The 12,585-nt window shown below is 42.1% G+C and overlaps 1 long non-coding RNA gene across 3 annotated transcripts in view; it reads left to right on the forward strand.

Annotated features, from left to right (window-relative positions):
• Nucleotides 1–4,384: 4,384 nt before the first annotated feature.
• LOC146758567 (uncharacterized) overlaps nucleotides 4,385–12,585 on the forward strand; it is a 35,948-nt gene continuing 27,747 nt past the window's right edge. For 2 of the 3 annotated variants that reach the window (XR_014934015.1, XR_014934016.1), the window contains exons 1-4: nucleotides 4,385–4,895; nucleotides 5,540–5,700; nucleotides 6,448–6,714; nucleotides 8,297–8,465. This is a non-coding gene — a long non-coding RNA (uncharacterized LOC146758567). Of the gene's footprint in view, nucleotides 4,896–5,539; nucleotides 5,701–6,447; nucleotides 6,715–8,296; nucleotides 12,565–12,585 lie in introns of those variants that run through there. The other variant, XR_014934014.1, reaches the window with a different exon arrangement.

The raw sequence follows: 12,585 nt of genomic DNA on the forward strand, positions 1-12,585 counted from the left end.
CTAACTGTGTGTCCCGTAGAAATTCAGAGCAGTGTTGGCTGAGGGAAGTGGAAATATTTATCTCCTGTGTGTATCTGCCACCCTATTTAGACATGCTGGCAGAGCGCAGAGATTGGAGGAGTTGGATTAGGCAGTAGTTTCCCTATTGCTCACAGAACCACTTTTTCTGTGGTCTCCCAGCTACCCTGTGCCCAGTGGCCTATGCAAGATGGAGCGGAAAAGGCTCATTTTATGAACAAACAGGAACCTTTCTGGTCAGATTAATACCTGTGCTCTTTTAGAGAGATTTAGATACTAGAGATTTTAGGTACTGGAATAGGCTCCCCAGAAAGGTGGTTGAATCGCCATCCCTGGTTGTGTTTAAGAGCCTTTTGGATGTGGTACTCAGGGATATGATTTAGTGTAGGGTTTTTAGAGTTAGGGTACTGGTTAGGCTGTGGTTGGACTTGATGATCTTCAATGTCTTTTCCAACCTGGGTAAATCTATAATTCTATGCAGGAACTCTTCTCCTGAGGTTAATCCAAGTTGTATCCAGGCCCTTCAGAAGGAAAGGGATATAGCAGCACAGAAATATGGCCTGATTCTGACATAACTAAATGCAGACCTGGAGAGTTAAAAGGGATTGTGTGATGTTCAAAGGATTTTGAAGCAAAGATGTCCCCTAGGTAAGATTTGTGGCTGACATTCCCCATACATTGTTTGTAGGCACACAAGCTAAGGAGAGACTAGTGATGAGCATGCGGAGAAGCCAATGGTTCAGACAGGTTTGTAGTGACACAACACTGTAGAGTTCTGTCTAGTTCTCCTTGGCATAGTTTGGAAAATAAAGATGAGGTAATTGGTGGTAACCAATATGGCTTCATCAAGGTCAAGCCATGTCTGACAAACTTGGTGGCCTTTCATGATGGAGTAACAGCATCAGTGGATAATGGGAGAGCAACTGACATCATCTACTTGGACTTGTGCAGAGCGTTTGATCCCGTCCTGCATGACATCCTGGTCACCAAACTGGAGAAAAATGGTTTTGATGGATGGACCAGTTGCAGGATAGGGAACTGTCTGGATGGTCACACTCAGAGAGCTGCAGTCAATAGCTCAGTGTCCAGGTGGAGGGTGGTGTTGGGACCAGTGTTATTTAACATTTTTGTAGGCAACAAGGACAGTGGAATCAAATGCAGCCTCAGCAAGTTTGCAGATGACCCCAAGCTGAGCGGTGCTGTTGATGTGCTAGAGGGAAGGGATGCTACCCAGAGGGACCTGGACAGGCTGGAGAGGTGGGCCCTTGGCAGCCTCATGAACTTGAGTGTGGCCAAGTACAAGGCCCTGCACCTGGGTCAGGGCAATCCCAAGAACAGGCACAGGCTTAGAGGAGAATGATTTGAGAGAAGCCTTGACCCTGAGGAGAAGAGTTGGTCTGGAGGGAGGTGTCCCTGCCTATAGCAGGGGGACTGGAACTAAATGACCTTAAAGATTCATTCAGTTCTATTGTTTTTCTACCCTTAATTTTGCTTGAAAGGTTTTAGAATAAATGAGATTCTGGTTTCCATAAAACTGTTTGCAGGGAGCTCCATTGTAGCTAGTAGGTCTGTCTTTAAGTTCAAGGGCAATAATGCATTGACTGTGTTGAAGAGAGAAATGACTCAGGAATGGATGATGGTTTAGAATAAAACATAATCCTACTTATTTTCTATGCAAATATGTGTAAGGAAAAGATGCTGCACTCAGTTCTGGAAATACCCTGACAAATATATCTCTACTGTTTCACAGCTGGAGATATCAAGATTGTTAAAGCACTGGAAGATGTGGAAGTGAATGAATATGGGAGTGCATCTTTTGTCTGTGAGATTTCACACGATGAGGTTCAGACCCAGTGGTACAAAGAGGACAACAAGCTGAAGGCTGATGACAACATCAGAATGCAGCAAGATGGTAGGGTGTAAGCGGGGGGTCTTTCTCCTGAGTGGGGGGTGGGTTGGAGATCAAGCATATAAGACATCTGAAATGAAGTGAAGAGGGTTCAGAAGCGAGTTCCCCTTTTGTTTTGGGACTGAGGTTTAGGTGGAACAAGTGACATGGTGGGATGCTTAGTGTGGGAAGTGTGATGCTATCCCACCATCCCACACTGCTGGGAGCAGGTAGGAAATGAGTGCAGTTATTTCCAAAGTGGGGGTGAACAGGGCAGTCAGTTCACCTCTCCAAAGAGGTTTTGTCTGACAGTGAGTGTGACCCTTCTGTATCAGATACTTTGAATTTGACGGTGGCCGCATTTGATCAGTCCTTGTAGAAGCCATGTTTAGATTCTGCTTTGGTCTGCTCCATTTCCAGTTCAAAGTCGTTGGACACTAAATGAGACAGCTGCATCTCAGTAAAAGATGTGTTTGAATAGCTGTGATGTGCTTACTATTCAGATCTACAGAGCTGAGGTTTTGTCCTTGGCTATACCAAAGAAGTCAAATCAGGTGAAATTAATTGTATTTCTGAACTAGACAAGGTTAAGTTTGGTAGCACCTAAATTTGATGCAGTTTGTCATTGATTTCATCTGAAAGAAACTTGCAGGCTTTTTATCTGCTGTTGTCCCCAGCATAAGAGTCTCCATTCACACCCTAAAGTACTTGTTATATTTTCAACTCACTCTTATTTGAATAAAAGCCTCAACAATTTGGAGCAATTTAATAAGCAAAGAACAAGAGCTGGACCTTGCATTTGGTAGATAATATACAGTATTACTTTATAGAAATGTAGTCAATGGCATTCCCTATAGACAATCGTTTGTTTTATCTTTAGAGTCGTTCAAAGAACCATTGTGAACTTGACATTAATTGGAATGGAATACACGCAAGAGACTTTCCTCTTCTTCCAATTGTCCTCATCCTTTCTTCTCTTCCACCCCTGCTTTTCAGATTACCATATACAAATCACCAGGAAGTTGGAGGACAAGACAGCTTTGGAATGTCATTCTGTCATCCTGTCCTGTGACTTCAGGCCTTCTCCAAAGGTTGTGAAATGGTTCAAGGGCCACACACTCATCAAGCCCTCTGAGAAGTACAAGATCAAGAGGGATAAGCATTCAGCAGAGCTCAAGATTCTGAAGCTGAAGCCCGATGATGCTGGTGTGTACAAGTGCAAGGCAGGAATTGCAGAGACTGAGGCCACGCTGACAGCTGAAGGTATGAGCAGGGAGGGTGGCCTCTTCCATGTCCTATTTCACCTCAGATTTCTCTTCTTGAGGTTGATTTCTGCCGTTCTCTCCTGCTAACTTTATAAATGTATAATCTTCACTGAGAAGATTACACAAAGATCATCTAGTCCAACCATTCTACCACATCCCAGTATGATTTATAGTAACAGTGGTAACAGTTCACCTTGTTTCCCCACAGCTCGCAATGTAGAAGTGACGAAGCACCTGCATGATGTGGAAACTGAAGAAGAGAGCTCTGCTGTCTTCTCCTGCGAGCTGTCCCATAATGACGAGGACATGGAATGGTTCCTGAATGGCAACCTCCTTTACACCAACAATTACAATGACATCAAGAACGTTGGCAATTGCTGCACACTGACAATGAAGCAGGTTAAGCCTGAGGATGCTGGCACAGTGACAGTGAAGTCAGACAAGGTGTCAGAAAGCGCACCTGAAGGTGATAGGTGGGTCTGATCACAGCCCTCCTGGATGTAAGAGATGCTAAGGAGCTCCAGTTCATTCTATTGTGCAGCAGTCCTGCTTCTAAAGCTGACCTCTCTGGGGTGACAAGTCATCAGGGGCTTTCTTCCAGTGGAAGGTTCCATTGCAGCAGATATCAACGAAGGAGGATGGTTTTGGTGTCCTGCCAAAGCATTCCATTGCTTTTTATCATCATTTTATTTAGCACAAGGAGAGTTACAAGAGCAGTTTCTTTTACTGCTTCAGTAACATGCAGTGTCAATGCTGTTGTCTCCAAGGATTTATGACTGCAGGGAGAGATCATTCAGTGTGTGTTTTGCCTCTGGGATGACTAATGACCAGGCTGTGAGCAACCTGATCTAGCTGTGAATGTCCCTTTTTATTGCAGGGGATCTGGGCTAGATGGCCTTTAAGGGTCTCTTCCAATTCTAAGGGTACTGTGATTCTAATCTGCTCTCCCCAGCAATTAAGCTCTTTTACTCTATGCGCTCAGAGTTTGAAGGATTTCCTCTTTCTCCTTTCTTTTGCATTTGGTGGAAGTTTTTTCCCCAGTATAAACATCTGATGTGTGAAATAGAAGATAGATAAAAGGAGTCAATAAAACAGGAAAATCAAAAGTGTTCAGCAGCTTATCCTCTTAATCCTGAGGCCTGCTGTATGAGCTCTGCTCCACGTGAGGGCAATGCCAGCTCTCCAGCTTTAGAAGAGCTGCATCCCAATTACTTCATATGATATCAGTCCCACCCAAGGCAATGCAGGCTGTCCCTCCTGTTCCCTGTATTCTCCTACTGATTAGTTCAGAATTCCATAAAGTGCATTCAGTCAACACACATGAAACCGCTTTATGTTCTATATTGGTGTTGTCAGTGCTGGTAAAGATTTATTTATCCCTCTTTAAAAATCTGAAAGCAACTGGAAATGTCTCAACTTCTGTATCACGTTGTTCTGTTTTGCCCTTTTAATTGCAGAGAAGCCTGCTGTCTTCGTGAAGTCCTTGGATGATGTTTTTGGTGAGGAGCGGGGTGTGATTAAATTGGAATGCGAAGTCTCTAAAGAGAAGGTCAAACCAGTGTGGAAGAAGGACGGTGTTGTGCTCACTTCTGGCAACAAGTATGAGCTGGTACAGTCTGGGAAGACCCTATATCCCCTTATCCATGACCTTGAGAAGTCAGATGCAGGTTTCTATACCTGTGATATTGGCACTGATGTTGCCAAATCAAAGGTCGGCATTCAGGGTAAGTACTGTGGAAAGTAAAGGAGTGCTGAAAGCACATTCAGTGTGGTCACTATGTCTTACACCTATTCCCCCACGAGCCTTAATAGTTTCTACAATAGAAGTGTATTACTGCAATTTAGCACAGTGATGTCTGGAAAATTCCCATTGCTTTTGATGTAAATGTATCTCATTTTGCCATGAAAATCACCAAACACATCAAGAATGTCCTGGAAATATTTCCTTTCTAAACATCCCTAAAATGGAGAAATGGTTTGAACACCAGTAGGGGTAGGATGGTAACAAATTAGCTAATAGAAACATTTAATTTCTTGTCATAGGCAAAACCCTATTTCTCACGCAGCATCCTAGAGTTGTCCTCTCTGTTAGGTTGTTCCCTCTGTAGCTCATTGAATCTTCATTCTGCTCCATGGACTGAGCTGCTCTAATTGTAGTTCTTCCAGAGCAAAGACAAGAGATTTACGTCTCTTTTTTTTTATAGCTTTCTGGTAATTCTGAGTGGAGAATGTCTTAGAGAATACATCAGTGAGGAACACAGCCATGTTCTGCAAATCCTGAGTTAAAACATCAGTACTGCTACTCATGTCAGTCACAAATGCCTTTTCTCCATATAAACCTCATACTAACCTATCTCTTACCTTCCAGAGCTGAATAGTGGCATTACCAAACGGCTGAAAACCACTGAAATCCAGGAGGGAGAAGACTGTACTTTTGAATGCATTCTGTCCCTTGAAAGCATTGATGAGTTCAACTAGACACTGAATGGAAGCAGAGTGGAAAGTGGTGGGCGATTTAAAGCTTCTAACGTGAGTCGGAAATATACTCTCATTATCAAAAGTGTGACTCCTACTGACTCTGGGGAAGTCGTTTTTTACTGCCCGTGGTCTAACCTCCAAAGCCTCTCTGTCTGTGAAAGGTAATGAGATGGGAGAGATTCTGGGGCCTGATTCCTTCAACTGTCTTCTGATAAGATTGTCGTGAGAGCTAACTCATAATATGGTTAAAGTGAATAGCAACCTTCTACTTGAACCTCGAAGCACTGAGAATTTCTCTTAAAAATAAGTAAAAGGACAAAACATTTTACACAAATGTGAGAACTACCCAAAGCACTGGAGTAGTGTTGGAAATGGGCATCTCACTACAGCTTGTTCCATTAACAGTAAATCAGGAATGCTCTGTTGAGGGAACTGTGGGAGCAAATATCCTCTAAGTATAAGCTGAAGGGATGGCCTTCACATCATCTAGCTGTACAACAAATTCCTATCTAGAGCATGTGCATCTGAGAGCATCATCCGAGGCTCCCAGTGTGATGAGTGGAGAGAAGAGAGAGGCAGTTTTCAGACATGGTTCATCATCCTCAATTGGGTAGATTTAAGAGAGAATAAATGCTGCCTGGAATTCTATTGTCTGTACTTTGCAGATTACTGCTGGCTGTAGGATGGCGTCTGTTGCAAGTGCCTCTCTAACTTATCTCCAGCATGTAGATGCATGTATTTTGAGAGAGGCATCCTACCCTAAGTGTATGTTACTCAAAAAGCAATGTTTTCTTCCAGGAAAACCTACTGAGGTAACAAAACAGCTGGAGGATAAGACAGCAGCAGCAGGGCAGGACATCAGCCTGAGCTGTGAGCTGTCAAAACCGGATTTGAACATCAGGTGGTACAAGGATGGCAAAGCAATCAGAAAAAGCCAGAAGTACGACTTGCAGCAGGAGGGAACTGGGGCCATTCTGATCATCCATGACTCTACTGCCAAGGACAGTGGGGAGTACCCCTGTGAGACAGAGGACTCCATAACAAAAGCCAGGGTCACTGTGCAAGGTGAGTTGAAAAGCACACTGGGGATGGCATGTAGAGAAGTCGAGGTAAATATCTGCAGCCTGTGGGTGATGTTTTTCTCTTCTGTTTCCTTGAGCAGGATCAATTCTTAGTTTTCAGAAAATACGATGGATTAAAATCTTTTCCTTAAAATAATCTGGAAACCGAATGATTCTCCAGTGTGATGTGGATCTGGGCAGCCTGGTCTGGTGGTTGGTGGCCCCTTGACAGGGGGTTTAAAACTAGATACTCTTTGAGGTCCTTTCCTACTCAGGCCACTCTATGATTCTGTGATCATTCTATGGTTCTATGATCTTGGTTGTTAGTGAGCCAAGAAAAGATGGCAATCTGAATTAGTCTATATTGAATATGTGTAATCAAAACTATATGCAGTTTATCAGATGAGATCCTACCAGCGCATGTATAATGGTATTGAACTTTCCAAGCCAACCAGCCAAATAAACAACAACAGACCCCAAAAGCCCAACAACCAGAAAACAAGAAATGTTCATATCCCTGTGTTTTTGTTAAGTTCAGTGCTCAAGCAAGCAGGAGGGAAGAGCTCCTTCCCCTCTACTCCACACTGGTGAGGCCGTATCTGAAGTAGTCTGCTTATGTCTTCTACTCCCCAGTACAAGAGAGACACAGAGCTGCTGCAGAGTCCACTGCAGGGCCACCAAGAAGATACAGAAGTTAGAGCAACTCTGCTATCAGGAGAGGCTGAGGGAGATAGGGGTGTCCAGCTGGAGAAGGGGAGGAAAGTTCAGATTTTGGAAACCACCACATCAGCTTTAACGGAGTGAACCAGTTCCAAAAGCTGTGTTCCAAAAGCACTGCTAAATAGCCCCTGTGACTCCTCGTGCTTACTACAATAAAAGAACAACACATGGGGTTGTTTAAACGTTGAGGCCAATGCATCCCATTCCTATGGGAGGTAGTGATATGTGGAGGAACTCAGTACAACAGGGTACCTTTGGAAAAGCATGTATAAAACATTAATTGCATCAATCAACAAAATGTATAAGTGAATAACTGTTCAAATCCATTTAGTGCATTTCTTACTTCTATCATGTTTTTAATTCTCATTATAATACCAATAGAAAAGAAGAAAAGCACTTTTTCAGCAGTCAGTTTACTACAAAAAGAAAATACTTCATTTAAAGCTTTTGCAGCTCCATCTTATCTGTTTCTTTCTCAAGGATTTGATCATGAATTATACATTCCAGCACAACATGAAATATTTAACTGATGCTCTTCAATTCCTTTTCAGCTTCCCAAACAAAGAAATGAGTTTGAGCACAGGAAAATTTGGGTATAGAGCTGTGAATCCACTAACGTCCACAGTAGCTTTCCCCTGTTTAGTGTCCAGATCAATGGGACAGGAGCCTCAAAAGACTTCAGGTTGTCAGCACTGCTCTGTGTGCTGTAATTACAGGAGAAATGTGGATGGATTTTGCAAGTATGAATTTAGGCTTGATGCTCTGAAAATATTCCTGTAGATTTCTAAAGGCTAGGAGGGAAATATATGAGGAAAAAGGAGTGTAATGACTATTACTAATGCAGTGAAGCTATTCTCTTGTTCCAGAATTTCTTCATGCTGTCAGGAAGGTCACAGCACTGTAGTGGGACACCAAGCAGTCAGGGAGGCTACACTCTCAATGTCCTGGACTCCTTGCCCATACTGTGCTTCTACAATGCTAGTTAATCCCTAGTGCTGTGCTGAAGAGGTCTGACGTGAAGCAGAGATAATTCAGGTCAGGAGTTGTAAGTGATTGCATTCAATTTAATTTTAATAAGTGCGCATAAGATTATAACTGGATAGAAATAGAAGGTTGATACTATATAGCTATATACAATATCATTAGCTCTGGCTGTCCAAAGTGTGGAACAGTTATTGATCAGCTGGTATTGCCTTTGAGGAAAAGGACAGAGATCTCTCCTAGATTTCATTTAAGGGCTGACCACTAAGGCAGCATCTCTTTCTGGAGATCGCTCCTTTGTGGCAAGACTCAACCTTTTCCATCTTGTCTGAAGGCCTCAGAGTTGATGAGTTTTTCCCATAGATAACATCTGATTATTTATTTACAACTGTTCTTGTGTTATTCCAACTGTACATTACTGTTCTTGTATTATTCTAACCATACATAACTATTCTTGCCTTATTCCAACTGTACATCTGACTGCACAGGGTTCAGTGTAAGTAATGCCCAGAAACCTGAACTTGAGGTACACTTGGGAATTCTCACTGAAATCCCAGCTGATTATTTTTTCCTCTGCAAGATTTCTTGGTATGTTCTTCTTCTTTTCATTCAGAGCCAGGAAGACTGAAGGAGCAAGCTCTTACCTTAGCTTTTGTTGACTTCCACATTTCTCCTCAGGTGGACCAGATTACAGTTAATGAAGAAAGTGACATTAAAACTTCCTCATAGCTTTCTCTGAACTAAATCCAAAGTGTATCTTGTGCAACAGTTGGCTTTACTTGACCTCTTTCTTCCTAACTATAGATATATTAAGAATGTGTCTGTTTGCATCTGCTTTCCAGCACATTTGTTTGTCTGGCTGTCAATACATTGCAGTTTAGATGGCTTGGAAGACATAAATTACATATTTTGCCAGAAATAACAAGAAAGAAAATAGAGTAGATGTTGGATTTCTAGAGTACTAGCAATAACATTTCAGGCAACATCTATCTGACACCTGAAAAATGGGGATGTACTAATAATTTGTGAAAGGCCATTAATCTGCTGTGCTTGCAGGCAGTGGATTTTTGTGGGTGCAGTGCAGCACATCCTCTATGTACCATCTGTTCCTCAGAACAGGTTCACTATAAAGTGAGATGAAGTTGTTCTGGCATGGTGTTTCAAATACAGATGCTCTCAGAGGCAGCTGGGTAAAGGAGGAGGTTCCTATCAGCAATTAATTGGTTACATTAATCTTAGAAGGTATTCTGTCTTTTATGTGTGGAAGGGGGGTGGGGGATCATGGACTACAGTCTATGAATATACTACTGAAGCAGTGCGTTTCTATATGAACTCGGAGGACATCAAGTCAGGCCTTGTTTTGAGTTATACTTGGATGAGGTGATTGGGATAGTGCCTGATGTTATGAGTGTGTCATTCTCTGCAAATCTGTGGGTTCATTTCCAGGGGAAAGCTGAAAATCAAATGTAGCACCTCCTGATTGTGTACAGTGTAATGCTGACTTGTGCTGCATCTGTGTTTTCAGTAAGATAAATGCAATAGTTTTGCTGTTTGCTAGCTAGCATTTTAAAGATAATTCTGGATTTGGATACACCTTTTTTCAGATGTTCCATACAGAAATGCGCTAACAAATTTATTGAGCCATATCCAGTATAATTTGTTCAAATCTACTGACATGAGCGTAGCCATTCTCTTTCACTATTTTACTTACCTTCTACAGCAATTCTTCTTCTGTTAAAGAAAACGTATTCTTGTTGTTCTGGCTGTCTGTATGTATGGCAATTGCACTTCCTTCTGTTTTGGTTTGTTTGTTTGTTTTGCCCGAATGTCGCACATCTGAGAGCCTAATTGCAACAGTAAATCCTCTAACTAATGTGTTGTTTTTGTAATAACTCGTAGGCTTTCTGGTTGTAAATCTTTCCATTCCAAGGCAGTAATATTCCACAATACTCTTGGAAGTCTGTGAAACACAGACTACCAAAACAGGTTTTAGTTTCTTGGCATAACTAAAGCGATGAGATACTTTTCTAGGTTTCCTCTAGCCTTCTAAATTGATTTCTTCTGCAGATAAAGGGTGGGGGCAGTAGAGAGTTGGTTTAAATTAAACTGGATGTGATTTCAGTGATTTGACAGTTACCTTTTGAATAACAGAATTACAGCTGGATGGCAAAATGCCTCTTGGTGGCATCGCAGCTGTGATTATCCAGCTAACATAGCTGTCTATCCGAGGGAGTTCACAACAATTTGCCCTTGAGCCGAGCCGGGGCCGCCCGGGCAATGCGCAGCAGTGCCAGCAGATGGCACTCGTGGAGCGCAGCAGCTCCGGAGCTTCTTGCAAAGGAGAAGAAAATTCCGTCGCTCTGTGCCGGGCTCAGGGCTGGGCTCGGTTCACCGCTGGGAGAGAGCCGGGGTTCCCAGACGGTGCCAATGGCGTTAGGCCGTGTATTTTAATATAGATCGTCTGGTTCTGGGCAGATCGTCTGCCCGAGCAATGCCTTATCAGGCCTTTCTGAGAGTTCATAACATAGTGTGAGCAACTGAACAGGCTGGTAGCCCTTCCAACCAGTGGTTTTATGGTTCTCTTTACTACCTTAAGGAAATAAGGAGAGAACTGTTAGACTTTCATAGGCTATAACTACAAATGCTTGGCTTTGTGTACTCTCTGCTTTGATCTCATTTTCTTAAAATTTGCTTAATTAATACAAGATTTGTAGAATTTAAGTTATGAAATATAATAGTATATGAAGTTTAAGAATATGATTTACCTACAATTTATTTTTTATTATGAGAATTTCTGTTCTTTTCTTCCTAGAATAAACTTCAGGAAAAAAAACATTTATATTAAATGTAGATTCATTACTAAGTAGAATGTTTACAAGCATTTAAGGTTCATGGAGGATACTGATGTGATGATCCACAATTTAAAACCTATGCACACAATGACACAGAAGCCAGTTATTCCTATAGATACGAAAATAAGGCATGTTCTCTGTATAATTCAGGCTCTGCTAAAATATGCACAGTGTTCCTGAGAATTTTCTATAAGTAATGCCTATGAGAGACAATTGATAATCCTCCAGAAACAGGCTTTAGCTGAAAATTACAGGACCATTAGGAGTGTAGAATCCTGTGTTGAAAGTAGACACATCGGTCTTGCTCTTTGTAGATTAGCATAGTGCCTTTTAAGTCAACCATTAATACCTTATTAAAATATTTACTACTGTTTTGCACACATACTTGAGAGCATTTGTGTCTTTCCAATAACCAGCATTGTTTCTTTATGGATTTCTGTGCACAACAGCATAGGTCTGTTTTAATCCTGTTTTATGGATACAGGAGTTCAAGCTCAGATAAATGGGGAAAACCACTTGGCAGAAATGGGGACTGTGGGTGGCCCTTCTGAACACCAGCTCAGTACCAGGTGCAGTGTAAGTGACCAAAGGCCAGTGAGCTTTAATCCAACAGTGCTATCATCAACCAAGCCACCTCTTTGCTGTGGGAGAACAACCATAAGGATGCAGTGTGACAGACACTCCCAAGCCTTTTCCAGGGGCTCTGGGAATTAAAAGGGTCCTTTGAGCCCAGGAGATACTGTGCTATTCCCACTGTGCCCTTTCATAGACTTATAGAATCACAAGGTTGGAAAGGACCTACAAAATGATCTTTCCAGTGGGAAAAGCTGTCAAGTTGAAGGTTTAACTGGAGAGCTCTGTCTGTCTTGTAGTTACTGTCTCCAAGGAATGTTTCTTACACATCTCCAAAACAGCAAGGTGCTGGGGCAGCAAGGCAAGCAGGGAAGAGAATGATGAGCAACACTGTGGTAGTAGAAAGGTCTGAGTATACGGCGTGGGAGAACAGCTTGTCCACTCCAGCATGGTGAAATGCAATGTCCAGTTGTTCCCTGTCTGTGAATACAGAGTTGTAGTTGACTACATAAAGTCATTTAATTTCATGTCCCTGTCCCAGGAATGTAGCTGTTCTGTCTGTACAAAATGTCCTTAGGTATCAAGATGTATTTGTGTCCCCCAGCTTCTGTTTATGTTCAGAGCTCATTCCCTTTTGGTAATTTGATGTTGTCAACTGTGCTTTTATTTGTGAATAGCATGATTTTTGAGAACACCAAAGGTATTAAAGAACAAAGTTCATGTGGTTATTATATTATGCTCATTTTTAG

This window comes from Coturnix japonica, chromosome 13, assembly GCF_054131305.1.
Source record: "Coturnix japonica strain WE chromosome 13, WE-NBRP24, whole genome shotgun sequence".
In the NCBI taxonomy this organism is placed as follows: domain Eukaryota; kingdom Metazoa; phylum Chordata; class Aves; order Galliformes; family Phasianidae; genus Coturnix; species Coturnix japonica.